Source organism: Balaenoptera musculus, chromosome 6 (assembly GCF_009873245.2).
Source record: "Balaenoptera musculus isolate JJ_BM4_2016_0621 chromosome 6, mBalMus1.pri.v3, whole genome shotgun sequence".
NCBI lineage: Eukaryota > Metazoa > Chordata > Mammalia > Artiodactyla > Balaenopteridae > Balaenoptera > Balaenoptera musculus.
In genome coordinates, this window is record NC_045790.1 from 61,032,232 (window position 1) to 61,046,745 (window position 14,514).

At 42.6% G+C, this 14,514-nt stretch overlaps 1 long non-coding RNA gene across 1 annotated transcript; it reads right to left on the reverse strand.

Annotated features, from left to right (window-relative positions):
• Positions 1–960: 960 nt before the first annotated feature.
• LOC118896618 lies at positions 961–14,455 on the reverse strand. Its single transcript, XR_005020221.1, has 3 exons — positions 14,004–14,455; positions 12,304–12,429; positions 961–1,060 (listed from the first exon to the last, which is right to left on the reverse strand). It is a non-coding gene; the product is annotated as an uncharacterized LOC118896618 (long non-coding RNA).
• Between the last annotated feature and the right edge of the window lie 59 nt (positions 14,456–14,514).

Sequence of the window (14,514 nt, forward strand, 5' to 3'; positions counted from 1 at the left end):
CTCTCCAACCTCCCGGCCACTGGCCCCATCCAAAGGTGGCTGTGGGTCTACCCCTCATCATGAGGACAACCAAACCCATGTGGGGGATCTGGGAGGATGCTCCCACCTGCTGCTGTGACCAGGAGCCGGCCAGGAAGTCCCAACTTGCTTGGCTCCCCACCTAATGAGTTTTGAACTTGACAGTTCAAGGAGTAAAAAGAAAGAGAAAGGGAAACTGTATCTCCTCTCATTCCTTTTAAGCACTTCCATCTAGTTTATGCTGGGTCGCTCAGAACTTGAAAGTTCTTTCCACCGTGTCGAAATTACTGTGATGCCTTTAAATTGTGCCTTCCTAATAAGACTGAGACTGCGCTGAGGGCAGGGGTTTTGCTTCTCCGTCTTTGCGTCTATCATTGTGTCTACTGCTCCCCTCCCTTTGCAGAGCGCTGGGAAGCCCCTACCCCGCCCCCCTCCCTGCCGAGAGCCCCCGGCAGAAAGCTCCGTGCTGGGAGGAAAACAGCTCAGCCTCTAGCTCTGGCCCTGCCTGATAGTCTTCCCAGGGCCCCACACCAGCCCTATCAGTTCTGTGCACGTGGATGCCCCTGGGGGTCGAGAGGGGAGGCTGGAAGGGGGAGCAAGAGTGGGCTATGGGACCCCTGGATTCTAGACTGTGAGGCTCACTTCCAACACCTCGGGAGAATCAAGTATTCAGCCCAGGAGGAAGACTCAGGCTTTCAGACTTTGCATTGCAAAGGAAACGACTTTAAAAGGTTAGTCACATAGGCATTTGACAGTCTGTAAAGGAAACGTGGATGACTAACAGAATTACAGGATGGCTCCACCCTCTTACTGAAATGGCTTATTCTTTTGAATGCTTTGGGTAATTTCACAACATTTAGCGCTCGCTGGGAGCAGCTTTCCATCAGGAGGATGGAATAGGGGTAATTAGAATATCTTTCCCTTCTCTTTCATTACCTGCTCAGCTTTCTGTGACCAGCCTCTTTCCACTTGTTTTTCTTGTCTAAGTCTTCATGCCTTCAGAAAGCAATTTATTCATGCAAGTGGGACAATGGTAGACAAACTGGGTAGGAAAAAATAAATTCAATTACTCAGCAGTCTAGTGTTGAATTCCCGTAAAACAAAATTTCCCATCTTCCTCCTCCCCTCCCCCGGCGTAAAAGCATATATGTCGTCACAGCGCCATCTGCTGGTATCTGGAATCGCAGTAGCCGAATATTCGCTTTATATTTGTGTGGCCTTGACCAGTGCTGCCCATTTCACTCATTCATTAGGAACACATTCATTGTGTGCCTACTTTGTGCCAGGCACTATGCTAGATGCTAGAAGTACAAGAAAGCATGGCCGCTGTTTTGTCTAGTGTGGTCAGGATCCTGGCACAAGTCAGAATCTTCTCAGGAAATTTCTAAATGCAGACTCCTGGGCTCTACCCTGTGAAGATTTTGAGTTGGTGGGACCGAGACAGGTCCCAGGAACCTGAATTTTCAACAAACTTCCCAGGTGATTCTGAAGCAGGGGGTCCACGAATTATATTCTGAGAAAAACTAACGATGGAGAAGCAGACAGTGGAATCTAATATTGAAGTGTAGCCTGGTAAATGCCACATGCTAAGGCAGGGTCTACTGGAGGCACAGAGAAAAGATGTCTAATCAGCATAGGGAATAGACTGGAGAAGGCTTCCCAAAAGGTAAGACTCTAGATACATAGGAGTTGATGAGGTGAAGAAGGGGAGCAGAGGATCCAGGCAGAGGGTGCAGCATATGCAAAGGCAAAAGGTCATGAAACTTCACGGGACTGCAGGTAGTGTGGGAAGCTAGTCTGAAGTGTGGCAGAGTGTCAGAAAATGAAAGGCCTGGAATACTAGGCTAACTTTATCCTAAAAGCTCCAGGGAATACAGACACTTTTTAAGCAGGAGAATGACCTGGCCAGATCTGCATTTTGCAAAAATCCCTCTGGCAGCAAACTCAGGGTGCAGGACTAAAAGCAGGGCATCCCTTGGGAAAGAAGTGGCAGGGCTGTGAGTGGAAGCAATGGCAGAGGATGAAGAGGAGGGAGCAGATCGGGAGGAGTTAAGAAGGTACAGACAGTAGAACCTAATGGCTGACACACGGGGCAGGGAGCAAGTGAGAGGGGTCCAAGGATGACACTAAGGGTTCTGGTCTGGGTTACCAGATGTCATTTCCCAAGACAAGGCACACAAAGGGAGGGACAGGGCTGGGGAGGGGCAGGGAAGAGTAGGAGAGACACAAAAGGGAGAGAGGAAATGGACAGTGTCCCTTTCTAACATAATTGTCACTGCCCTCCTCCGCCGTTTACTGTGTGATCTTAATTCTTCCTTAACCCCACTATGCCTTGGTTGTTTCGTCTGTAAAATACAGATCGTATTAGTATCTACCTCATAGGGTTGTTGTGAGGATTAAATGAGTTAATACATGCAAGGTACTTAACAAAAGTGCCCAACACTTAATAAGACTCAATAGATGTTACCTATTGTTTTATTACTTTTTATGTATTATTCATAATAATGTTTATTGCCAGATTACTAATTGTGGTAACATTGGGTCATTGCTCCCAATGCTTCATTCCCTCCATGTTTTAGAATTTTACATCCACGTCCTTTGCTAAAGGACTTTGCGCTAGGCTAGAGTACATGCCCCTGTTTGGCATCCATGACTTGCTCTGGCCAGTGCAGTATTAGTGACACTGTGACACAAGCAGAGGCTTTAAAGGTGCTTGTGAGGTTTGGCTTGCTCTTTTGTGCTTATGCCATTCACCAGCCATGACCTTGTTAGCCACTGGGCCTGGAATGATGAAGACCAGGCAGCAGCCTCAACCCAGAGGGGGCCAAGCCAACCTGTAGACTTATGAGCAAGAAAACAAATGTTTCTGGTTGTGTGTCACTAAGATATGAGTGTTGTTGTTACAGAGCATTATGGTAACAATTGCAAACTAATACACTGCTGTGGGAAAACATTCTCTGGCCAAACTTTTACACTGTTTCAGAGACTCTTGTGTCTCTACACTAGGTTCCTCGCAAGCAGAGGCTGCCTAGGCATCCTAGATCTCTGACAATATACCAGGCCTTTTCAGCCTTTGTCAAGAGTAATCATTTTAGAGGCTTCCCAAGTGGTAGCCACCAAGGGGTTACTTTGGGTGTCTTCATGTCCACAGAAGAGAGGCACTGAGCCGGAAAAGTGGCAGGTGCCCAACCCACTTCTGCTTATACCCTTCCTTCCCCTTGACCAAGCTCAACTCATGGCCCTGACCACAGAATGAACCAACAAAGCTAAATTTAACTGTATGTTTGAAACCTGGGGGTGAGCTCAACTTGACCTCCAGCTCTCCTAAGAGCAGCACTGTTCCCAAAGCCATTCTCTGCATAGGTTGGCTACTAGAGTGGGTCTTCTTTCCCTTTGTCAGGAGCTCTTGTATTTGACAATCCATTTGCCCACATGCCATGCAGCAACTAAGCCCGTGCGCCACAACTACTGAGCCTGCGCTCTAGACCCCGTGAGCCACAACTACTGCGCCCACGTGCCACAACTACTGAAGCCTGTGTGCCTAGAGCCTGTGCTCCACAACAAGAGAAGCCACCACAATGAGAAGCCCGCGCACCGCAACAAAGAGTAGCCCCTGCTCGCCATGACTAGAGAAAGCCCGCACAGAGCAACGAAGACCCGACACAGCCAAAAATAAAAAAATAAATAAATAAATTTTTTAAAAAAAGAATAAAAAAAAAATACAACTCCATTTCCCAGTTGTATTTGACAATCCTGCTTTACTCTAGACAGCAGAGTGGGAAGGGCACTGGCTCAGGAGTTGAAAGACTAGCTCTGCCTCCTAATTGTCTGACATTGAATATTCACTTAAAATGGCTGACTCTCAGTTTTCCATCTGTAAAATGGGGATAATAGAACCAGCCTCTAATTATCATCTAGTTATAAGGACCAAATGAGAAAGTGCTCACAAAACTGTAAAATGAAATATAAGTGATAAGTCCTATCACTAGGAGCTTCATTACTGGGGGGTTGGAGCAGGAGGAATAATTCAGGAATGGCGCCTCCTTCTGTGCGTCTCAGGAACTGCAACACATGACTGAGGGGCAGCCTTCATCCACAGCGGGGATTTGGGGCCTCAGGCATTACAGGTTTCCCCTATCTCAGGTTCCCATCATCAGTTGCTTTACAACTTTCCTCCTCATCACCACTCTCCCATCCCTCAATTTGGCTTAGTCTGGGCACAGGATCTTCAGAGCAGCTTAGAATTCTCCACCTGACCTGTGATAATTTCTTACCCCACTGCAGAGCTCCATTCATCACTGTGGGCCTTTCCTGGAGGAAATTTGTGAGATGTTTAGGACAGATTCGATTCTGACAGAGTTAATCTCGTGTCTTTTTAGCTCAACAATTAGTGCTTGCTGAGAGATAGTCGTCACCTGCTTATCCACCTATTCTGCGTTGTTCTCCAGACAAGTGAACCACAAGCCCAAGGCAAAACTGCAAAGATGGTCAGGGTTTCTCTTGAGGGTCCTTCCACTCACCTTTCTGTCTAGGGGTTTTCTTTAAAAGCACCAAGAGCCAGGAACCAGGTTGTTCTTGAAGGACTGCCCACCATATCCAAACCCCAATCTCACTGTGCCCTGAGGCATCACAGTTCTGCTGCTTAGACTAACTTGAATAACTAACTTTTAAAAAGTTATTTTTTAATAAATATGTTTTATAATAAATATATTTTAGGTGATAGTATCTTAATGTGCTATCTTAAAAGACGTTTGTCTTTTAATAGCAATCTTTAAAACCTTGATTCGAAAATGGGGGTGGTAGGGAATAAAGAGAATTTCAATTTCAAATCACAAGCTTTGCCTAAAGAGATAATTTGGAGACAGAGCCTTTGTTTACATAATGATAAAACGTGCCCACATCACTAAGATCCTAAGTAAGAGCCTCACCACCTCTCTGTGACAGGCGTGATCTCCATTTTACTGTTGAGAGTGAGGCGCAGAAAGGTCAAGTACTTGCCGAAGTTTACAGAGCTAATGAGTGACTGAGGCAGGACTAGGACCCAGCTCTTCTACTTTGCACTTCATTCTCTGACACTTCATTCTGTTGTAGAGAGTATTTGATGAGGCAGATATTGCAAATATTCACTGAAGAGATAGTGATATTTAAAAGAATTCCCTGCAGATTTAAATTTTCCTTTGCTTTATTATTATTATTCTTTATTTTTTTCACAGTACTCATTACTATCCTCTTTCCCTTCCACATACTGGAAGGAAAACTCCTTGAGTATAGAGGTTTTGCTGCGTTCACTGCTGCTACATTCCTAGAACATCAGTAAATGCTAATTGGATTAAAATGAATCTAATTCATGAATAATAAAAGCGTGATGTCATCAATTATACTTCAATAAAGTTTTAAAAAGCTGAAGAAAATCCACTGTCTTTTTTTTTTTAAATAAATTTATTTATTTATTTATTTATTTTTGGCTGCGTTGGGTCTTTGTTGCTGTGCGCATGCTTTCTCTGTTTCTCTAGCTGCGGCAAGCGGGGGCTACTCTTGGTTGCGGTGTGCAGGCTTCTCATTGCGGTGGCTTCTCTTACTGTGGAGCATGGGCTCTAGGCGCGCAGGCTTCAGTAGTTGTGGTTCACGGGCTCTAGAGCACAGGCTCAGTAGTTGTGGCTCACGGGCTTAGTTGCTCCGTGGCATGTGGGATCTTCCCGGACCAGGGCTCGAATCCATGTCCCCTGCATTGGCAGGAGGATTCTTAACCACTGTGCCACAGGGAAGCCCTGTCTTTTTTTTTTTTTTTTTTTTTTTTTTTTTTAATTTTTGGCTGTGTTGGGTCTTCGTTTCTGTGCGAGGGCTTTCTCTAGTTGCGGCAAGCAGGGGCCACTCTTCATCGCGGTGCACGGGCCTCTCACTATCATGGCCTCTGTTGTGGAGCACAGGCTCCAGACGCGCAGGCTCAGTAGTTGTGGCTCACGGGCCTAGTTGCTCCACGGCATGTGGGATCTTCCCAGACCACGGCTCGAACCCGTGTCCCCTGCATTAGCAGGCAGATTCTCAACCACTGCGCCACCAGGGAAGCCTTTTTTTTTTTTTTTAAGGTGATGTATTAGATGGGATTTGTTGGGGTTTTTTTTAAGGTGATTTTTTTGGGGTAAAAATTATATATGCTCATTAAAATTCTTTTCAAATGAAACAGAAAAGTAAAAAAAATCAACATGTCACATCCGTTGTGATGGCATGCACACACAGAAAAGAGGCCATGTGAGGATGCAGTGAGAAAGTGGCCATCTGCAGCCCAGGAAGAGAGCTCTCACCAGACACCAATCCTAATGACACCTAGATCTTGGAATTCCAGCCTTCAGAGCTGTAAGAAAATAAATATTTAAGCTGCTCAGTCTATGGTATTTTGTTACGGCACCCCGGCAGATTAATGCTGGAAATATGTTTACCTTTCTCTTGAGTAAATGCCTAGGAGAGAGACTGCTTGGTTTTTTTGGTAGGTGTGCATTTAACTTTACAAGAAACTGCCAAACTTTTCCAGAGTGGTTGTACCATTTTGTATTCACATCAGCAATGTATGAGAGTTGTAGTTATCCCAAATCCTCTTCAATACTTGGTGTGACCTGGTTTTTAAAATTTTAGCTGTTCTGGTGGAATACACTGGTATCTCATTATGGTTTTATTTTACATTTTCCTGATGACCAGTGATATTAAGCATCTTTTCATATGCCTGTTTTTCAATCATATAGCCTCTTTTTTTTTTTTAATTAATTAATTAATTAATTTATTTATGGCTGTGTTGGGTTTTCGTTTCTGTGCGTGGGCTTTCTCTAGTTGTGGCAAGCGGGGGCTACTCTTCATTGCGGTGCGCGGGCCTCTCTTTGTCCTGGCTTCTCTTGTTGCGGAGCACAGGCTCTAGACGCGCAGGCTCAGCAGTTGTGCCTCACGGGCTTAGTTGCTCCGCGGCATGTGGGATCTTCCCAGACCAGGGCTCGAACCCGTGTCCCCTGCATCGGCAGGCAGATTCTTAACCACTGCGCCACCAGGGAAGCCCCATATAGCTTCTTTGATGAAGTATTTGTTCAAATTTTTTGCCCATTTTGTTATCAGGTTGTGTGTTTTGTTATTATTGATTTGTAAGAGGTCTTTACATATCTTAGATACAAGCCTTTTATTAGATATATATTTTGCAAAGATTTTCTCCTAGTGTATGTTTTGCCTTTACATTCTCTAAACATTGTTTTTCAAAGAGCATAAGTTTTTAATTTTGGTTAAACTCCAGTTTATAATGTTTTTCTTTTATGGTTCATGCTTTTTGTGTCCCATCTAAGAAATCTTTGCCTAAACAAAAGTCACAAAGATTTTCTCTTAGGTTTCTTGTAGAAGTTTTATCATTTTAAACTTTTACATGGAGGTCTATGATCCATTCTGAGTTAATTATGGCATATGGCATGAGGTAAGAATTGAGTTTAAGTTTTTCCACATGGATATCCTATTATTCCAGCAACATTGTTAAAAAGACTATCTTTTTCTCCTTTGTCAAAAATGAATTGATCCTATGTATGAGTCTATTTCTGGACTCTATTCTGTTCCATTGATCCATATACCTATCTTTACATCAACACCACACTGTCTTAAATACTGCAGCCTTATAGTAAGTCTTGAAATCAGGTAAAGTTCTCCATTTTTGTTCTTTCTCAAAATTGTATTGGCTAATCTAGGTTCCTTTAATTTCTACAAATTTTAAAATCAGCTTGTTAATTTTTATTTTTAAAAAAACCTGCTGAGATTGTGATTGAGACTATGTTGGATCTATAGATGATTTGGAGAGAACTGAGATTGTAACCAAACTGAGTGTTTTGATGCATAAACATAGTATGTCTTTCCATTTATTTAGATCTTCTATAATTTTTCTCCAAAATGAGTTTTCAATATTCAGTTCTTGTATTCAATTTGTTAGATTTACCCCCAAATATTTTTTGATGTTATTACAAATGGCATCTTAAAAACTTATTTGCAATTGTCTGTTTCTAGTGTGTAGAGATACCAATGTTGCTTTGTATTTGACTTTGAATCCAGAACACATTAGTTCTAGTAGCTTTTTTGTAGATTCCTTATGACTTTTTATATACATGCTCATTTGTGAATAAGACAGTTTTGTTTCTTCCTTTTCAATCTTCCTTGCTTTACTGCACTGTCTAGGAGCTCCAGAACACTGTTAAAGAGACACGATGAGAGCAGATATCTTGGTCTTGTTCCCCACATTTGGGAGAATACATTCACCATTAACTGTGATGTTAGCTTAGGTTTTTTATAAATGCCCTTTATCAGATTGAGATGGTTCCCATCTATTCCTAGTTTTCTGAGTTTTTAATCATAAATCGGTGTTGAACTTTATAAAATGATTTTTTGCCTCTATTGAGATAATCATATGGTTTTTCTTTTTAATTTGATAATATGGTGAATTATATTGATTTTTTTAAATGGCTATTGAGATATATTTCACATCATACAATTCACTCATTTAAAGTGTACACTTCAGTGGTTTTTAATATATTCACAAAGGTGTGCAACCATCACTACAGTCCATTTTAGAACATTTTCGTACCTCAAAAAGAAACTCTGTACCCTTTAGTTATTACCACCCTATCCTCCTTGTTCCCCATATTCCCCAGCCCCAAACACTACTAATCTACTTTCTGTCTCTATAGATTTCCCCACTCTGGACTTACATATAAATGGAACTATATAATATGTGGCTTCTTTCACTTAGCATAGTGTTTTCAAGATTCATCCATGTTACAGCATGTATCAGTACTTTATTCCTTTTTATGGCCAAATAAAGTTTCATTGTATGAATATATTACATTTCATTTATCCATTCATCCATCAACGGACATTTGAAATGCTTCCACCTTTTGGCTATTATGAACAATGCTGCTATGAACATTCATGTACAAGTTTTTGTGTGGACATATGTTTTCCATTTTCTTGAGTGTATACCTAGGAGTGAAATTGGGTTATATGATAACTCTATGTTTAATTGTTTGAGAATTATCAGGCTGTTTTCCAAAGTGACTGAATCATTTTATATTTCCAACAGCAGTGCATGAAAACTCAGATTTCTCCATATTTTCACCCACACTTGTTGCTATCTGGCTTTTAAATTTTAACCTCCTCCTTTCTTTCCAATTTTTCTCTTTCCTTCTGTCCTTCCCTTATTTCCCTACTTCTCTCTTCCCTTGGACAAATCTGCACAATTTATAATATTATTGGGACTAAAGTATTTCCACCAAGAAACCCATTCCTCTGTGCTTTTAACCCCTAAACGCCTCTTCACTTAAAATCACCATTGACCTCTACACCCACATTTCTACTACATTTATCTTTGAATTTCTAATTCTAGCGGCCAAGCCTCCCCATCTGAATGCATTGCACTTCATCAATACTTCTAAGGACCTCAGAGTTTGAGAAGAACCTTAAAAGTTTCCTAGTCTAATTTATTTTGTTTAATGAAGAAAAGGGTGGAGGGAAGACTGAATGAAAAGAAGGTGGGAAAGAAGAGGAGGGAAGCAGAGCAAGGAGAAGAGAAGCAGCACCTAGCATATGCCTGGCATTTTACATACACGATCCTATTTAAATCTCACAACGACCCCATAGGATTAATATCACCCTCCCCCTATTTCATAAATGAGGCAACTGAAGCTAAGAGAGGTTAATTATTTTGCTCAAGGTCCCTCAGCTTGTGAGAGTCAAATTTAGCTGTGTGCAACTCCAAATCCTGTGACCCAGAAAACTCTTGAATTTCAAGGAGGAGGACTACCCTCAGGGGCATATGATTACCCTATCCCTGGGTCCTGGGACAGAAATGCCCTGGATGGACCACAACTTCAGAACCGACGAGGCGTTATTATGGGAATAACACAGTGTCTCCTCTCTGGAGGGAAGTCAGTGCTCTGACAGGAGTAGTTTTGTCTCAAAGGACAAGCAATGCCTCAGGCTAGGACAAAATGGTGAGGAAGTATGTTCTATGGCCAAGTTACAGTATTTGTCACCCGGCAGGAACGCCAGAGTGAGCTATGTGAGATGGTACAGAAAATTCCAAGATAAAACTTCAGAACATGCGTTACCTCAGTAGCAAAGGAAGCAACTCAGATTTCTGCAAGCTATTCAAAGAGCAGTAGCAATTTATAAAAATAGACAGAACCGGGCTTCCCTGGTGGCGCAGTGGTTGAGAGTCTGCCTGCCAATGCAGGGAACACAGGTTCGAGCCCTGGTCTGGGAGGATCCCACATGCCGCGGAGCAACTGGGCCCGTGAGCCACAATTACTGAGCCTGCGCGTCTGGAGCCTGTGCTCCACAACAAGAGAGGCCACGATAGTAAGAGGCCCGCGCACCGCGATGAGGAGTGGCCCCCGCTTGCCGCAACTGGAGAAAGCCCTCCCACAGAAACGAAGACCCAACACAGCCAAAAATAAATAAATAAATAAAATTAAAAAAAAAAAACTGGAGCATTTGCATGGACCCTTCCTTCTGTTTCAACTGTTAAAAAAAAAAAAAAATAGACAGAACCAAGTCATTACACAGCCATGTCCATTTGTTTCATTTTGCCTTTAACTTTTTTTTTTTTTTTTAAACTGCCTTTAACTTTTAAGGCTTGCTTTTGGAAACATTAAAAAAAATTAAGTCTTGCTACATACTTAACAAAGTCACTCATATAAACCAAAGTACAGTCAGAGAAGTCTGACCTCCATCTGCCCCATTCCTTCTGCCCTTCTGCCCCATTCCTTCCTTCTGCCCCATTCCTTCCTTCCCCTAGAGGTAATCAGATTTTGTTTGTTTAAATAAAACAAAAATTTTAATTTGTTTTATTTTTTAAAAAACTTTGTTTCTATTTTATCCTTCTATTTTTCTAAAACATAAAGATATATTCATATCTTCCTCCCCCTTCTGGTTAAGTGGTAGTATATAACCTTCAGCTTTGCCTCCTTGCCTTTTTTTCACTGGCAATCATGCCATAGCACTCTATAGAGATATTTCTCATTTGCTTTTACAGCTGCGTAGTATACCAATATGTGAGTGGATCCTCGTTTATTTGACCATTCTGATGGACTTTGGGATTGTTTCCACTCTTTTGCTATTACAAATAGTGTTCATTGAACAACCCTATGTATATATCTTTTTGTATTTTTGCTAGTGTATCTTTAGGTTAGATTCTTAGAAATGGAATTTCTGGATTGACAAGTGCACGTATATGAAATTTTGCTATATATTGCCAAATCTCTCTCTCCATGGATTGTACCATTTTTGTATTCCCACTAGCAAAATATGAATGCCTGTTTCCTCACTACCTTGTCAACACATTATGTTGTCAAACTTAGATTTTTGCCAATATAATAGTTGAGAAATAGTATCTCACTATAGTTTTAATTTGCATTTCCTCTGTGATAAGTATGATTGAACATCTTTTCATATGGCTCTTTCAAGGGCTGTTAAACAGAGCCCTTTATTTTCATTTCTTTGTGCCTCCTCTGTTCTCTTCCCCTACTTTTGTCTAGATCTTCTCTTTCTTTTTTCTCTAACATCCTTGTTCTGGACAGTTTGAATTCTACTCCCAGAATTCCCTCTCAGAGAAAGCATTTTCTATATTTCACCTAACATTTTTTGAAATTACTAATTCAGTTGTTGAATAGCTATGGGATTCTTGGCAAAACTATCCTCTGATATTTTCATTTACACATTGTAAATGAAAAACAATCTCTTTTTTTTAACACTTAGAAATAATTTCAGTCAGTTCTCAGTCCTATCAGCAGAATCTGACTCATTTAATCACTCCCTCCTTCTTGAAACACATTCCATCGACTTCCAAGATACTGCACTCACCTGTTTTCTTCCTAATTAACTTGCCTCTCCTCTCAGGCTCCTTCAGTGTTTCCTCCTCATCCCAAAATGCTGGCGAACCCCAGAACTCAGATTTCAGACCTCTTCTCCTCTAGTCTAAACTCACTCCCTAAGTGACTTTGTACTAGCTCATGAATTTAAATATATCAACAACTTCCCAGATTTTATATCTCCAGCCTGGACCTCTACTATGTAGTCAAAATTTGTACATCTAACTGCTTCCTTATCAATTCCTGTGGATGTCCCAAAGGCATCTCCAACTTAACTTACCCAAAACAACACTGATATTCTCCCCAAACCTGTTTCTCCTACAGTTTTTCCAATCTCAGGTAATGACAGTTCTATTTTTCTAGTAGCTCAGGGAGAAATTCTTTCTCCACTCTCTAATCCACCTACCCCTGGGTTCAGTCCTGTGGCTACAACTGGCAGCTCAGCTGCAATGGCTGGACCGACTCAGATCGCTGGCCCTCTCTCCACATGGTCTTCTCTCAGACTTCTTTGGATCTGGCCTCTTCAGGAGTCCTAGAGGGCAAGCCCCAACATACAAGCATTTTTAAATCTCTTTTTGACTCACACTTTCTGTTGTATTAATGTATTATTTGAGCTCAGTGTCTTTACCACTGGGGCAAGTTCAAGGGTGAAGAACCAGCCCATACAAATGTGTGTGCATGGCCAAATGACTGTGCTAAGCCCAGCTGCCAGGAGATTTCTCAGTTTGACAGTTACTTATTCATTCCTCATTCATAATCCACAAACTTTAGCAAACCGGCAGTTAGTTGGCATTTTGTGGGGCCTGGTGATGTGACCACAACACTCAGCTTTTCCTCCCCAATGATGGGATGATTCCTCCGCTATTTTGTTTGTTTTCTTTCTAAGCCAAATATCCCCAGGATTTTCTTTCAGGTTTCTTTTGCAGCTAAACCCTCAAATGTTCCCAGCTTTGGAGATTAGAAGGACTCTCTATGCACCTAGTTCTCTAGTGTTTCGTAACTTGTACTTGTCCAGACCTTTTCATTTTTTTGTTAGTTCTGTTTCTTAAGTTCTCTGATCCTTTCATTTATGTTCTTTTTCTTTACTTAATCCCTTCCTCTGCTTTCCATGGGTTATTCTGATGTCTTTTTTCTAACTGAATGAGTTGAATGCTTAATTCATTTATTTTCATTCTTTCTTTCTTAGTAATAAATATGTACGAGCTACTAAATTTCTTTCCAAGTACAGCACTGTCTACCTATTAAATCCCCCCATCCACTCACCCAGCTCAGATTCACTGGGGAGCAAGATTTCCCTTACCACCTCACTCTGAAATAATTTCTATCTTTTAAATTGAAAGCAGTTTTGGGCCACTCATTCGGCAACTTCTGAAGAGGATGGAACTGTTTATTTTCACAGAGCCTTCTCTCTGCCTTAGCACAGTGACCTTCCACAAAGAAACGATAATAATAGTGGATGACTTTAATGTAACATTGAACACTAACCCTGTAGCTGGCATTACACACATTATTTTAACAACTCCATACTAATCTTCCATGCCTATTTTACAGAGGAAATAGGTAGGAAATTTTTGTCTTGTGTTTCTATTCCTGGAACATGACAAACATTCCATGTTAGGGCCTTTTCCCCTTGACTTTGTCCCTCTCCCTCCACCTTCCCATTCAGTGCTAAGAGCAGATGCCATTTCTTCAAAGCTTTACTAACCACCCAATCTAAGACAGCCTCCCTCCACACATTGTATTTTATTTTGTTCATAGTACTATCTCAAATTACCTTGCTCATTTATCTGTTTCCTTGTTATGACCTGCTTCCACCACTAGACTTTCAAATCCAAGGAGCAGGAATTTTACTGAATAAATATTTATGGCATCAATGCAAACAGTGGAGCCTGAGGAGGAGCCAGTACTTTTAGGCTCGGCTCCGTAAAAGCAACAGTTCCTTTTGAATCCGAAAGTGTGATCCTGGGAAGTAAGAGACACCCCTCAACAGACCTGTGACTTAGAGCACCTCACTCATTTTCAACTGGGATTCCTCTTCTGTGAAATGAGGAAGAAGGCCCTTTTGGTTCATTGCCACCCACTGGGAATCTACCTAGACAAACGTACCTTAACGGCCTGCGTGAGAAAGCAAGCGAGCAGGAAGAGTCGCTCAGCAGCAGAGGAGGAAGGGAAGGGAGGGGAGGGAACTGCGGGCTTGGGAGGAGGAGACGGGGGACCTCTGACGACCCAGGGAGCCGAGGGGCAAGGGTGGTGGCGAGGGGGGGCAGCAAGTGGGAGCCGCGCGGAGGACGGCGCTGGGGTTGGGAGGGGCCCCGGGCGGGCGCGGTCGATCCGCTGGGACTGGACAGGACAGGGCGGGGCACTGACAGGTGCGAGGTGTGGATCTGAGAGAAGTGGGGGCCATTCAGGGGTCACGGAGGAGGGCCCCCAGAGGCGGAGGAAAGCAAAGGGGATGCGGGGGGAGCTGGCGGGTGAGGAGAAGGCGCTGAGGGCCGCGGGCTGTGTGGGGCGGCCGAGGCGCTCGCAAGTGTCGCTGCTGGAGTGCTGAGGGGGCGCGGCTTGCATGGGCCGGGCGGGGCCAGGCGCGGCGGAGGCGGGGGTGTTCCCGGGTCGCGAG